At 40.0% G+C, this 15,593-nt stretch overlaps 1 protein-coding gene across 13 annotated transcripts in view; it reads left to right on the top strand.

Annotated features, from left to right (window-relative positions):
- The window catches only part of NCALD (neurocalcin delta), a 370,180-nt gene that overhangs the window by 140,607 nt on the left and 213,980 nt on the right, over window positions 1-15,593 (top strand). The window lies entirely within an intron of this gene.

The raw sequence follows: 15,593 nt of genomic DNA, 5'->3' as shown, positions 1-15,593 counted from the left end.
CCTAATTTCCACAATTTCTTCATTCATAATAAACACAAGATGCATTTCTGTGCTAGATAACCTTAAAGATCTTGCCTATTCAATGCTGGTAGGATTCAAGGGCTTCCTGGGCATGTCTAGCAACACATGGGCAGCCACCTCCCTGTTGGGAGCATCCCTGCTTCCCCCAGATACTTACTTACTAACCATAACTGATTGGCTCAGACTCAAAATTGCCCAGTTAAAGATTCATTCCTTATGAGTAGGCATTGGTCAAAGTAAAAATATTCCTAGCAGGCGTTTTGTAAGCTATTTCCCCATTATTCAGTTTATTTATCTAATCTAACAAGCAGCAATTTAACACAGAAAGTATTCAAGACACCAAGTGAGGCTCTGAGTGTGTTGGGAGTAGTGGGGAAGAATGGAAAGATGCTGAAGACATGGTCCTGCCCCTGAGGGACCTCTAAGCAGTAGTAGAGAATGGGCAAATTTGTATATGTGTCAGAGCACTGTGGGTTCTGAGTGCTGTAAGAGTTCAAATAGGGAGACAGATTGTGGTCACCTGCAATGTTCAGGGAAGTTTTTTCTTTTTTAAAAATTTATATTCAGCTTGAACATGGCTTTGAAAGATGGTTGACTGATAGAGAAATAGATAAGGGGTTATGGCTTGGCATGAATCAAAGCTTAGGGGTGGGAATAACCAAGGCACATTGAGAAAGTTAAATATATAAGGTGAAGCAATGGTACTGCAAAAGATGGACAAAGACAATTAGATTTAATGCAGTAAATAAGAAGAGGTGATCATTTGTTCTTGAAGGAGAGAAGGACATACTGATGGACATATTTCAGGAATTTCATGTGGCAGGGGAGTGCAGAATAGTTTTCAGGGAAAATAGTCCCTGAATCTTCAGAGCTTCAACTCTTACCTCTTGAATGTTTTTGAATGAGTGTTTCTGGAATTTGATCTGATGTCCTTCTAGGAAGAAGGGTTGACTATAAATAATCTTGCCAGTGAAAATAAGCAGCTTGGGAAGAAAAAGAAAATATTTGAGGGATCTTAAAGTGAAGAGACCGGGATTGGCACGCCCACTCGTGTCTGGTTCTCCAGCCCAAGCAACATAAATGTTGAATGCCTCTCCTCTTCTAATTTTTCTAGCCTTAAAAGTGAGTAAAGTGTCAAACTGTAAAAGGTCAAAGGTGCTTTTTTTCATTATGTTTAGGTTCTCATGATTTTAAGAAATATGACAGTTACAGAATCTGCCTCATCCCTCATTTCTCTGTCCTCTCACTAGATGAGAGCATATTTAACAAGTTTTATATTGGAATTACCAGTAAAAAGTTTGAGTCTAAGCATCTGTTCTGCATTTTATATATTATATATATATATGTATGTGTGTGTATATATATACATATATCTGCATTAAAAATCACCCCCAAACTTAGGGATATAACACAGCAATCATTTATATATCTCATGAATCTCCAATCTGAGCTGGGCTGGATGGGAAGGCCCATCTCTGCTCCATGCAGCATCTGCTGGGGGTAGGGGGAAGGGTCACCTGAAGGCTGAAGGATTCACTTCTATGATATACCCACATGGCTAGCAAACTGGTTCTGGCTATTAGCTGGGAGCTTTGGGTGGAAGAGTGGAGTAACCAGAAGTCTGGAGTAGAGAGCCCGATTCCACTTCATATTAGTCTCTCTATGGCTGCCTGGATTCTATGCAGCCTAGTCACTGAGTTCCAAAAGAAAATAGCCTGAGTAAGAGAGAGAACATGCCAGGCAGAAGCTGTATCATCCTTTAGACCTAAGTTACCAGCATAGCTTCCACCATATTTTATTTGATACACAAGTAACTTAAGCCATCCCATATTTAAGGGGAAGGGAATTCAATTCTTCTTCTATATGGCAGAGATGTCAGAGAATTTGCCAATATGTTTTATTTATTACTAAATATTTTCTTTTTTAAATTCCAGGATAGTTAACATATAGTGTTATGTTAGTTTTAGGTGTACAATATAGCGACCCAACAATTCTCTACATGACTCATGGTATGTGTACTCTTTAATCCCCATCAACTGTTTCACCCATCCTCCAACCCATCTCCCCTCTGGTAACTATCTGTTCTCTATAGTTAACAGTCTGTTTTTTGTTTGTCTCTCTTTTATCCCACCTTTGTTCATTTGTTTTGTTTCTTAAATTCCACATATGAGTGAAATCGTATGGTATTTGTTTTTCTCTGACTGACTTATTTCACTTAGCAGTATACTCTCTAGCTCTGCCCCTGTTGTTACAAATGGCAAGATTTCATTATTTTTTATGGCTGAATAATATTCCCATGTGTCTGTCTGTCTGTGAGTCTGTTTCTGTGTCTCTGTGTGTGTATACATTTATCCATTCATCTGTCAGTGGACACCTGGACTGCTTCCTTAATTTGGCTATTGTAAATAATGCTGCAATAAACATGAGAGGTGCATATTACCTTTCAAATTGGTGTTTTCATGTTCACTGGTGGGATTACTGGATCATAGGGTAGTTCTATTTCTAATTTTTTGAGGCACCTCCCTACTGTTTTCCACAATGGCTGTACCAGTTTGCATTCCCACCAAAAGTGCATGAGAGTTCCCTTTTCTGCACATTTGCCAATGATTTGTTTCATGAGATTTTTATTTTAGCCATTCTGACAAATGTGAGGTGATATCTCAATATAGTTTAGATTTGTATTTGCCTGATGATGAGTGATATTGGGCATTTTTCATGTGTCTGTGGGCCATCTGTATGTCTTCTTTAGAGAAATGTCAGTTTATGATTTCTGCTCATTTTTAATTGGATTATTTGGTTTTTGGGTGTTGAGTTGTATACATCTTTTATATATTTTGAATATCTACCCTTTACTGGATATGTCATTTGCAAATATCCTCTCTCATTCTGTAAGTTGCCTTTTAATTTTGTTGATTATTTCTTTCGCTGTGCAGAAGCTTTTTATTTTGGTATAATCCCAATAATTTATTTCTGGTTTTGTTTCCCTTGCCTCAGGAGACATATCTAGAAAAATGTTACAGTCAATGTTATAGGCCTTGCTACCTGTATTCTCTTCTAAGATTTTTATGGTTTCAAGTCTCACATTTAGGACCTTAGTGCATTTTAAATTTATTTTTTGTGTGTGGCATAAGAAAATAGCCCAGTTTCATTCTTTTGCATGTAGCTGTCCAGTTTTCCCAACACCATTTGTTGAAGAGACTTTTTCCATTGCTTATTCTTGCCTCCTTCATTGAAGATTAATTGACCATCTAATTGTGGGTTTGTTTTTGAGCTTTCTATCTTGTTCTGTTGATCCATGTGTCTATTTTTGTGTCAGTATCATACTGTTTTGATGACTACATCTTCGTAATATAACTTGAAATCTGGAATTGTCATATCTCCAACTTTATTTTTCTTTTTCAAGATTGCTTTGGCTATTCAGGATCCTTTGTAGTTCTATATGAATTTTAGGATTGTTCATTCTAGTTCTGTGAGAAATGCTGTTGGTATTTTGATAGGGATTGCATTAAATGTATAGATTGCTTTGGGTAGTATGGACATTTTTACAATATTTGTCCTAATCCATGGGCACCAAATATCTTTCCATTTGTGTTGTCTTCAATTTCTTTCATCAAAGTTTTATGGTTTTCAGAGTACAGGTTCCTCACCTCCTTGGTTAAGTTTATTCCTAGGCATTTTATTTTTAGTGCAGTTGTAAATGGGATTGTGTCCTCAATTTCTCTTTGGAACTTTCCAACATTTTTAAAAACCACTACAGCATCTACAGGATTCTATCCCTAACCCCATCCCTTTAGTTCATCTTTCCCTCTCTTTAATTATATCTTTAAATGTTCATAGGAGTGAATCTAGAACACCATCTCTGACAGGGCAAGATAGATCATGTAGATAAGTAAAGTGGAATTGTATAAAGGAGAAAAAGAACTAGCTTCTCCTAAAGCAGATGAACTCAGCTTCCCCAGGCTACCAGTTTAGAACATCTGACTAGATGAAGGAAGCTAGAAAACTGCTTTTGTTATTATCTAATTAGTCTCCTTCATTTTTTTTTCTTTAAGAGAGAGAGAGAAAAAACACATAAATGCAAGTGGTGAGAGGGAGGGGCAGAGGAAAAGGATGAGAGAGAATCTTAAGCAGGCTCCACATCCAGTGTGGAACCAAATGCGCGGCTTAATCTCATAACCCATAACTGAGCCAAAATCAAGAGTTGGACACTTAACTGACTGTGCCAGCCAAGTGCCCCTCCTTGATTATTTTTAAGGTCAAGAAGATAGCAGGTGACATAATCTTTGATGAGTCAGAAATGGAAACATGTTTTTAGAAATGTCCTTCATCTTCAAAGCTTGTGTTTAAACAACAGTTCTTAGGGAGTAGAAGAATGCTGGATTAAAGGGAACATGGGACTGGCCTTGTTCAGAGATATTCTGTGCTCTAATAAAGTAGATAATTTCTGGGTAGGTCCTTCAGCTTACATAGGCCCTTCAGCTTCCATAAAATGTATATCCTTGACTCTGGTGTCTGCTGTCACAGGGTACTTGGATGGCTGGTGTCTATTTGAGGTCTTCCAGCATCCCAAAGTGTATGGGGGGTTGCCTGAGTTCTCAGCAGAGGTGAGAAACTGCGTCACAGAGATATGATCTGAGCTGATGACAGGAACTCCTTGAGTGAACTTGTCTTGGAGAGTCACAGAGTCCACCATAAAATGCCGTTCTCTGTGATTTGGAAGTCAAGTACTTGTTTTTCAGCACTCCCTTAACCTTGCTCTTAAGGAAACTTAATCAAGAGAATGTTCCTGTACTCTGTTTTCTTCAGATGGGTTCTGCATGGCTAAAGTTATACTTGATAGCTTCTGGCTTGTCTTTAGTTTCAAATATGGGGGAGAGCAGATGTTATTTAGAGAGTCCTTTAAGCCCTTTCCACTGATGGAAAGAACATGCTTCAGTACTTGTTGATCTCCTAGGTTTCTGAGAGTTGTTTTTGAGTCATTTAGTAATAGCTGAACAATTTCCGTATTAAATTCCAAGCTCCTTTCACTTAAGAGCTCCAATATTTAGTCAGCTGTCCTGTAGAGCAGGTTTTTATTCTTAAAGGTTTAGACCATTTCTTCTCTAAATAATACTATCTGCTGTCAAAATGATATATGCTGTATACTGATATTTATTAAGACTATATCATGAAACCATATGCAGGCAGAGAGCTCCATCTATATTGTTAGTCTTGGGAACAGAAACTTGTTTTAATGGATGCAGACCTTAATATTGTGGTATATGATGTTTTAATTAAGCAGAGATTTTTTGGCATTAAAATCTTTAGAAATGTTAAATAACTAGAAACAGAGAACTGTCCAAAGAATAAGGAATGAGTCATTTTTATAAACAATATATAACCACTTGATTTCTTTCCTCTCACCAGTTCCTTTGATGCTCATGGTTTGTAGTTTAAATCTCAAGTGGAGGCATTTCAAGGCAATGCTGGTTTGAAAGTAATGTTATAGAGTCCAGGCAGGAAATAGATGGCACTCAAGCAGGGAGGGTAGTTGTAAGAGTTTAAGGAAAAACCTATTTATGAAAGTGTAGGCATGGTTAGAGGAAACTAGCAAAGAACAAAGAAAGCACCCTGGGGAGCCATTATTACTCCTAGGCCAGGAGGAGCATAGGGAGGGAACCAGGCTTAGATGTGGGAGAGGCCACTGGCTGAGGCTGTGCTTTTGGCAGAGGAACACATCCACACACCAGGAAGAAGACCGCAAGAGTAAACCTTCCAACTTCTCTTTTCTTTCCTACTGCTCATCTGCCAGGGCCTTCTATTAGTAGACCCCAACCAAAACTCAAAGAGAAGGCAAAAAGCCTTCCATAAAATTTAGCCTTCTAGAGTACAGGGTGGAGAAGAATAAATAGTGAATTTGACAGGCCAATGGAAAATATCCACCACGACAGATAAACACAACACTATAGTTTTGGTTTGTTAGTTGTTCTTTCAGAAAGACAAGCTTATTGGGTTGGCCTGATTGCACGATAAATTTAACATTAGCTTCTCTTGAATTGTATATGAGTGAAATTTAGATTGCATAAAATCTACCTTCTCCTCACTGCCCCACTCCCTGCCCTTCTTGGCCTTTCACTCCTTGCCAAATTAATTAGCTTGGGGACAAAGGGAGTTTGAGACTTCGTATCTTTGGACCATGGTGTGAAGGTGGAGTTCTGAAGGTAGATGGCAGAGGTAGTTGGAACTAACTTTTCTTAAAGAAAAGGAGACACTGGTTCTATAACAGAAAATAAACTTTTGGTAGATACCCCAAGAGGGCCAGGGATGGGGATGAGAAGGAAACATGCCCATCAATTAGAATGCAACACCCCTCACTGCCTGGTGATGGAGGGACAGGGCCTCAGAGACAGGTAAATTTCTGCAATAAATGTGCTCAAAAGGGAGAACAAGTTCTGGGAAGTGTCCAATCTATATTTCAAGAAGTGTATTTATTTGGTGGAACCTGGATATTTGGGGATTTAGAACTGTTTACACCATAGTTTATTTCTTCTTTAAAAATGGAATTGTCGGGACTCCTGGGTGGCTCAGCAGTTGAGCATCTGCCTTTGGCTCAGGGCATGATCCCAGGGTTCTGGGATGGAGTCCCATATCGGGCTCCCTTCAAGGAGCCTGCTTCTCCCTCTACCTGTGTCTCTGCCTCTCTCTGTGTGTCTCTCATGAATAAATAAATAAAATATTTTTAAAAAATGGAATTGTCTATGTTGTGCTTACCCAGTAAGGTCAAGCAAGATAGAAAAAAAGAGCATATGTCTACTGAGCCCTTTACAGTTTACAACATATGCTAGCTGGAAAATATATCACATGGAAATGGTATGTGAATTTTTTTTTTTGTATAAAGAAATCATAGGAATTTTCAAGTCTATAGGCTTTTTTTAAAAAAAAAAGATTTAATTTATTTATTTGAAAGAGAGAACACAGAGGGAGAAGAGTCCTGCTGAGTGGAGAACCTGATGCTGGGTTCAATCCCAGGATCCTAAGATCAGGACCCTAGCTGAAGGCAGATGCTTAACTGACAGAGCCATCCAGGTGCCCAAGGTTATAAGCTTTTATAAGAAACTTGACTACATGCAAGTGGTTTTCAACACATAAAGTCTGTGGTTTCCCATTCAATCTGCCTTAATAACAAAGGAGCAAAAGGACTTGGTATATGGCAAGTTCATGGTGCCTGTTTAAAAGCAGTATCTTAAAGCAATTTCAGCTTGTCAGGCTTTGGAATGAAGCTGGTTTCTTTCTTTCTTTTTTTTAAAATTGTATTTATTTATTCATGAGAGACACACAGAGAGAGAGAGAGAGAGAGAAAAGCAGGGACATAGGCAGAGGGAGAAGCAGGCTCCATGCAGGGAGCCCAACATGGGACACATTCCCAGGACTCCAGGATCAGACCCTGGGCCAAAGGCAGGCACTAAACCGCTGAGCCACCCGGGCGGCCCTGAAGCTGGTTTCTTATCCAAAAAATAAGGTTTTGGACTATCCTCCAAGTTGGGAATACATACACATTAAGAGCTGTGCCTGGAAAAAAGAAACGTTCACATAAATAGGTTATAGTCCTTGGAGGATCCACATTCAGCAAGTGTAGCCATGTGAAGACCCAAAAGGGCTAAGCATTTCATTATGGTCATTCAGTTTGAAAGTCACCTTAATTTGTTATTGGCCTTGAATTCAAATATTCACAAAGGCAGCCTCTGTGTGGGAGAATAAATCAGTAGTGTTAATTGCACTTGTTTAATTCAACCATGAGAAAAATTAATCCTTTCGTATGTGGCTGGTTTTCTGGATGACATTTTCTGCTGTTGAGCCATTCCTTTTATTTCATGATGGAAAAAAAGGTTAAAAATGTTTTTAATTAAAAGCGTCAATCTTTTTTCCCCCTTCTCTAAAAATATGCTGTGGAAGACTACTATTTTAGTTGGAAGAAAAATTTAGCTCAATAAAACTAAAATATAACTGGGTATAATCAGGAAATAAAATAATCAAGATCAGACATCTGAAAGAGCCCACAGCGTTTCTTGAATGGATGCACACAAGACATTTATACTGAGTTCTACAGTTTTATGAAGTAGGCACTGAGGAGTCTTGGGCATTTGCTATGTGCAAGGCACAGGGCCAGTTCTAGCAATATAAGCTGAGGTTATTTCCTTCAAGTTGCTATTGTCTGATTGCAGAGATAGAACCTGTGAAAGGTAATGGATATTCAAAAAATAAATAACTGTTCAATCGAAACAATGCCACAGGGCTGTTCATGCTTATCTCCTAGATAAATGGTATGGGTGACGAGTGCTTTATTCAGAAAAGGGAGGGATGATTATGGAAGGGCCAGGAGCGACTTGGAAATGGAATTTGCTTTGGATCTTTTGGGGTGGGGAGGGCTTGATAGGCTTAGGAGGACCTTGGGCATCATAGGAGGAAATCATAAAATATTAAAACTTAAAGTGGGCAGGGCTCCTCATGGTCACATAATCTGGACTGTACTTGAATACCTCCCCTGAATCAGAGCCATCATGGGTAACCTGTTCGATTTTTGCTCAGCATTAGTCACCAGAAAGTTCTTTTGTTTGGTCTTCAGGTGAAATGTATATCCTTTCGTCATTCCAACTCTTTAACCTCCATTTGAGTTCTTACAGGGAAACTTAAATCCCTCTTCAGATGTGAGCCCTTGGAGTCTTTGAAGGGGACTATTTTGTGTCCTCTAAGTCTTCTTGTTCTTCGGGGTTTTCTTGTTCCTCATTTTTCATTACTGCCAGATACTTTGCCATCTTGGTCACTTTTCTGTATGTATTTCAACACCCTTCCTTTGCGAATACATCTTTCCCCTATAGAACATGGATCTGGTCCCTCCACTATGGAAAACTTTCAGAGGCTTTCCTGTGCCCACAGAATGCACTTCTGGTTACCTGGCACTGTGGCATAGTTCCCCACTGGGAACCAAAAATGTTTGCACTATGTCCCTGCTTCTGTAAAACACCACCCAAACCAGAAGATACAGTGAAACTGTGATGTGGTATCCCTGCACTTCCTTGGGAGTGGATTTGGCTAATTCAAGGCAAGGTCCTGGTTAGGGGAGGGAGAGAGAGAGGAGGATGGGGGTTGTGATTATGGTATTTTTCCTTTGGTAAGGGAGCAAGGCCATTGCCTGAGTGTTCTGAGCAATTTTATTATCCTGGCCTCTGTGTGGTGGCTTCGGGGGATGCTCAGGCTGACATGGAATTGCCAGGCCTCCCTACTGCTCTGGCCTCAGCCTAGTGCTGTGTCTTGCTCCTCATAGCTGCCAAGTTTTTTATTAAGGCAGTGCCTCCACCACCCCTGTGCTGAGCGTGAGCTCACGAGGGCCCTGAGGCCCTGATGTAACACAAAGCTGCCTGAGTTTCTGATTTTCACCACTCCTTGAAGCTAACAGGGTCTTCGGTGGCATTTAGACTAGCTGGGAAAATAAATTAGTTCCTGGAACGTAGCTAACCAAGGTCTACAGAATCCATCTTCAACATTAGTATAGATTTTCATTTGCTTCTTTCTGTTTGCTTATCTTGCTCTGTTGTACAGTGATTTGAGTTGCTATAGTCCAACTCAGCATGCTTATTGCAGTGTTCTGAGAGGAGACATCTACCTATAAATTCAGGGAATAAGTGAAGATTGTAGCTTTTGGCTTTACTGAGAAAACTCAGAATGACTTCCTGGTTTTAATTTGGTTATTTTCAAGTTGGTAGCACGGTTTCTTTGCAGAGCTCTAAACCCATCCTGATATTGCTCATATTTAGTTGTTGATTTGCTGTAGGCTCTGTGAGAGCTTCCAGCATGCTATTTTAATTCTCTGCATAGCACTCATCACTTCCTGATATTTCTCATGTCAATTTGCTGATTTGTTGTAAGGTATATAAGAGTAGAAACCCTAATCTTTATTCCTTAGTCTGTCCCTAGCATCAGTACATGGTAGACATGCATTGAATATCTGTGGCCTGAATGTTGGTTACATCATTCTTAGGGTCAAATGCCTTCTCCATACTTTGGAGTGAAGGTGGCCTTATGATGTTGTTTGGTTTTAGCAAAAAAGAGAGAAATTTCCAGAATGACTGCTATCTGAAAGATGCCTTCCTGGTTACTTACTGGTCCCTTACAGTTGCTCCCAGTGTCCCACTACCAATGGTCATCTGTGTACTCACACTCCTGAGATGTTCTAGAGTGAAGATCCTGCATTATACTTCCCTGGGGTTTTGCTCTGAGTACTTTTGCCCATTTCTATGTGACTGAACAGATTGATCTAAGTGTCCCATTTATTATATGATAAATATTTTGTTCCCAGTTTTGTTCATTATACCTTTCTCTCCCTGAACAATGGAAAAACTGCCTCCCTATTTCTTAAGGGCCCATAGAATTCACATCTAGAAGTTGAGCTTCAGACAGTTATACATGTCTATCTGCTTCTTTAGTAAATATACTGTTTTCTTTTGAAAGCCTGCCTGCCTTCCTCCCTCTCTCCGTACTTCCTCCCTTCCTTCTTTCCTTCCTCTCCTTCTTCTTCAACAAGCATTTGCACCTTCTATGTACCAATCCCTGTGCCAGGTTCTGGGAACACAATGGTAAATATGACAAGCAGGATACCTGCCCTCTCAGAGCTTGCAATCATGAATGTTTATTAGAGACTACTATAAAAGCAATGCCCCACCCTGCAAACACCATCACACAATACATGCTTCAGTTAAAGGGTTAAGTTATATTTTAACAAATATCATTACAATGTAGAGACTGATGAGTGGAATTAAACAAGCCTGGGCTGACATCCCAGGTCTTCCATTTATTAGGTGACCTTGGGCAAATAACTTAACCTCTTAAGGCTTTAGCTTCTTCTTTGGTGAATGGGGAAACATTAATACTCACCTTATGGAATTCGTGGGAAGAGATGTAATTGATATAAAGCACTTAGGGCAGGACCCAAGTCTTAATAAATGTTGGAAATGAGAATGAGGATGGTGATAATAGCTGGGAGCCTAGATGAAGCATTTGGAAATAGTTTGACCTTGATCATGATATACATGCTCTTCTTTTTTTTTATTTTTTTTTTAATTTTTATTTATTTATGATAGTCACACAGAGAGAGAGAGAAGCAAAGACATAGGCAGAGGGAGAAGCAGGCTCCATGCACCGGGAGCCCGACGTGGGATTCGATCCCGGGTCTCCAGGATCGCGCCCTGGGCCAAAGGCAGGCGCCAAACCGCTGCGCCACCCAGGGATCCCTACATGCTCTTCTTAATCTCCAGTTGCTTGTCCAAAGAATAATGGGATCTGTTTAAATTCACAAAAGAGAAAAAGAGGTAAACATAGTTACATATGAGTACAGTAACCGTGTTTTCTGAGCTCAATCAGTCCCTGTCAAACATGTATATGCATTTCTTTGGGGAGGGAGCAGGGAATTTGCACCTGGGCCACTGGTCACTGTGTATATGGGCTACACATCTGCTGTAACAAAAAAGCTTCTGCGTGAAGACAAGGGGCTTGCTGGGGAGGAGCTTCAGAGCAGGGGCAGAAGGAAGAGAGAAGACAAAGCCCCTGGGCTTTCCCATTTCCTGCTCTATTTACCATGACTTGCCTCTAGCTTTTTTAGCCTTATCTTTAAATAATTGAAGACCATCTTAAGTACCAGGACCTTCTGTAAATTGCGTGGAAATGAGTAATATGCCCTATTGCCCAATGCTGACTAAATGGAAATTCTGGCCATACCACCCTAGGAAGACCGCTATGTGTGGTCTCCAAAATGGACAGGCAGGCACATGTGTGCCCTGAGCAGGGAAGCGGGGGGCGTGGAGGTCGGGGGGGGGGTGCGCAGCCTGAGAGAAGACCCAGATGCACTTGGGGTAGAGCAAATTCACCTGATAGGACAGTAGAGTTGCCTGTGAGTATTGACATGTGTGTAGACTTTTAATGGGGCATCTGTTTGAAATAGGTATAAAGCAGGTAAATGTCCAAAGGGGCTAAGTTGACATTCCCTCATTAACACCAAACTTGTTGCCTAAAAAATTCAGCTCATTTGACAATTGGTTTATTTTTTAGTGCCTTTTAAGTAATTTGAGTACTTAGAATGACTCTTTGGGAAACTTAACGAATTCCAACAAATCATCCTAAAGGAAAGAAAAAAATCTCCCCATTCTCTAGGAATACTTTGAATTTTTCAGGAGAGGTATCTAAACATAGTAGAATGTGAATATAGAATAAAAATAGTTTAGGACAAAAATAGAAAAGAGCCTTGTTCTCTGGATATAAAAACATGTGTAACAATCACAATATTTGTCTTTTTTCCCCCCAACTTAACCATTGCTGAATAATGTTTCATTCTGGACAGTTGTTTCTCCTTCTATCCTTCTTTGAATTCCCTCCTTCAACTTTTCAGAAAACTTGCATTCCTTATGCCTTTTTTCTTCTTTAAACTTAAATTTCCATTAAAAGACGATTCAGAAAAGACCATTGTGAGATGAAGTATGTCTGGGGAAATCTGCTGTTTCTTTTGCAAGGTCAGGCTACCCTCCACCAACCTCCTGCCCTGTCAGCCCCTCCTCCTATCCCCATCTTGCCCCTTTGCCTGGTGCACTCTTAGCATTGATCCTGTGCAACATTTATCACAATAGTAATCTAAGAATAAATTCTGTAATTCATTTTTTAATATCTCCCTCTTTTGTTGGACTGTGATCACCATGAGAGCAGGAGAGGAAACTATTCTGTTCAACTTCATATACACTGGGCTTGACCCAGTACCTGGTACATTGTAGAGCTCAGCTTATGTTGTTGAGTAATAGCTAACATTTATTGAATGACTGGCATCCTGCTAATGAAAGAACCAGTCTTCTTGAAAAATACTTGCAAATGACCAAATAAATAAAGTAACAAAATCCATGTGTGAGATCTGTTTTGCATGTAGCTTTGAATTTTTAAGTCATGGCATACATCAAATGCTACAAATAAGTTGGAAGTGAACATTTGAGATTTTGAAGGTGTGAATTGATGTCAAGTAGACTATTTTATCTTCTCATCCCTGTGTGAGATAGAGAAGGGGTGGATAGTTCTGTACAAATTAGGGCCAGCATAGAGAGAGTAAATCATTGGTAGAGGTAGTTCTGACCCCAAACCAGGGTGTCTCATGAGAGCAGTCAAGGAGACATGCTTGTGTACCAGTCAGGGGCCCAGCAGGAAATGGAAGTCACCCTCGAACTGGCAATTTGAGAATTTAGTAAAGCGATGACTTTCTAAAGTGAAAGTAGTGTTTATAGAAACTATTGATAGTGCTCAGGGCTAGCTACAGCTGGGAGCTGGTACTCCCTCTAGTCCTGAAGGGGGAGGATGGAGAGTTACCAACTACCCCAGGGAGGGTAGCTGACAGGAGATAGCCCCCTGTGAGGGGCTATGCCCTTTGGTAACTGAACACAACCCACCCAAGGCACCTTGATAGGAAGGAGTTTGGAGAATGCAAACAGCTACCTCAAGCTTCTGCCACCTGTAACCTCCTGCCAGTCCCTCCTACTGGTATAACCCAAATAGAAGTCAGGGGATAAAGGAACCCATTGGTTTAGTCCATAGGGTCAGTTGTAGGGCCTACAACATGGTAGAGCAAGGCAGAGGGTGAATATAGGGTGCACAGGGAAGATGTAAGGTAAAAGAAAATAGAAGACACAGCTTGTACCTCCTTCACTGAAACTTACCAGAGGACACAGCCTGGAAAATGTGAAAAACATAATGGAATGAGGATGTTCATGTGAGGGCCTTGGAGGGTCAACCTGGGCACGTTTCCAATGACAAAAAGTGTTGTATCCAATTATCATGGAACTGCTCAGTGGCAGCAGCTCACCTGAAATCCTAGAGGTCTCACTTGTTGGTCATTTGTTTTGCAAGTACTTCATTGTTTTGGGCGTGGGAGCTTGAAAGTTCCCTCATTTTCCAGTAGTGCAAGGCTCTCTCTGCATGCTGTCCTTCAGTATAGGTACTCAAGGTGAGGATCCTAAACCAGCAGCACTTGGGGGCTGGTTAGAAATGCAAACCCATGACCACAGTCTGACCTTCTGTATCAGCATATTTGGGGTTAGGCTTTAGAAACCTGTGTTTTATCAGTTGTCCAGGTGATTTCCTTGCAGGCTTGAGTTTGAAAACCTTTAATAGATATTACAAATGTTTGAAACATGGAAATATAAGCTCAGAGCTGTGAATAACACACATACACACACACACAGCCCTGCATCACTGCTGCTCACACAATTTTATCTTAATCTTGGTATATTTTCAAATAGTTCTGTAAAATAAGGAAATTGGATTTAAAAAATGGTTTTTCAATGTTTGTCTGATCCTCTTCAGAGCCAAAGGGTCACTGGGCCAATCCACTCAACTAAAATGATAAATTTATTTTTATAATATTTCATTTGAACGCATTAAGAAGAGTTTGAAAACCCTAGTTTGAGATGATCCAAGATTTCCCCTTGTTCAAATGTTCTATGGTGTTATGTGTGTCAATTGCATTGATTCAGTATGTATGGAATCTATATTTGTATCTTACATAGATGCATATTTTGTTTTATTTCAAGATATGGCATTAATAGCCAGAGGTGCTATTTTTCCATTTCCTGTCCTTTGTGGTACAGTTAAATATCCTGATTGCATGTGTGATTTTCAGAATGGCAGTCACTCCTTGGCAGCATGTCTTTAATTGCTTTATCTCCTACTGCTGTTTTGAACACAAATCATTTGCAGGAAGTGTCATTGTACTTCTTCTTGCATTATTTCACATGCCTGAGCTGTCCGTGTATGCATTAGGCTATTAAATATTTTAAAACAGAGAGTGTCTAATCCTGGTTCTGAATGTGATTTACAAATCCAACAGCTTGGGTGATCGCCCATCATTTTTGTGCTTGTGTTTTCTTATTTATCAAAAGACCATAATAGTATGTTGCCTACAATGTCACATGTGGTGGCTGTAAAATTTTTATATGGAAGAGAGTTGGGGGCAGTAATCTTGTTGCTAGGGATGGGTGGTGGGATAGAGATTTACTTGTCTTGAAGATAAATTTGGAAAGGAAGCACACATCATTTTACTTAGCTAATCAAAATCCATAAAATTAGAAAAATCTTCTGAAGATGCTTTTATTTACAGGATGCAGAAGATTGATAAAATGGTGATGAGTTCTATCAAAGAACACTCCTTAAAAAATATATATTTGAGCTGGCTATGGGAGAGAAATTATTGGGGCAGGAAGAACCAAAGTTCTTGCCCCCAGCCACTTCTTGACATTGCTTCTAAGTGATGTCAGCATATTGTGAAGATAATAAGCCAATAGAAGAACTGAGCAAGTGCAAGAATGGGAGAATTATCAAACTGGTGTCATTTTTATTTCCTTAAGGCTCCTTATTTTTATTTTTAAAGATTTTATTTATTTATTCATGAGAGACACAGAGAGAGAGACACACACACACAGGCAGAGACAGGCAGAGGGAGAAGCAGGCTCCATGCAGGGAGCCCGACGTGGGACTCGATCCTGGGACTCCAGGATCACGCCCTGGGTGAAGGA

Source organism: Canis lupus, chromosome 13 (assembly GCF_003254725.2).
Source record: "Canis lupus dingo isolate Sandy chromosome 13, ASM325472v2, whole genome shotgun sequence".
NCBI classification, from domain to species: Eukaryota; Metazoa; Chordata; class Mammalia; order Carnivora; family Canidae; genus Canis; species Canis lupus.
The sequence above is the reverse complement of the archived record's forward strand: the minus strand, read 5'-3'. Positions and strand labels throughout refer to the sequence as shown.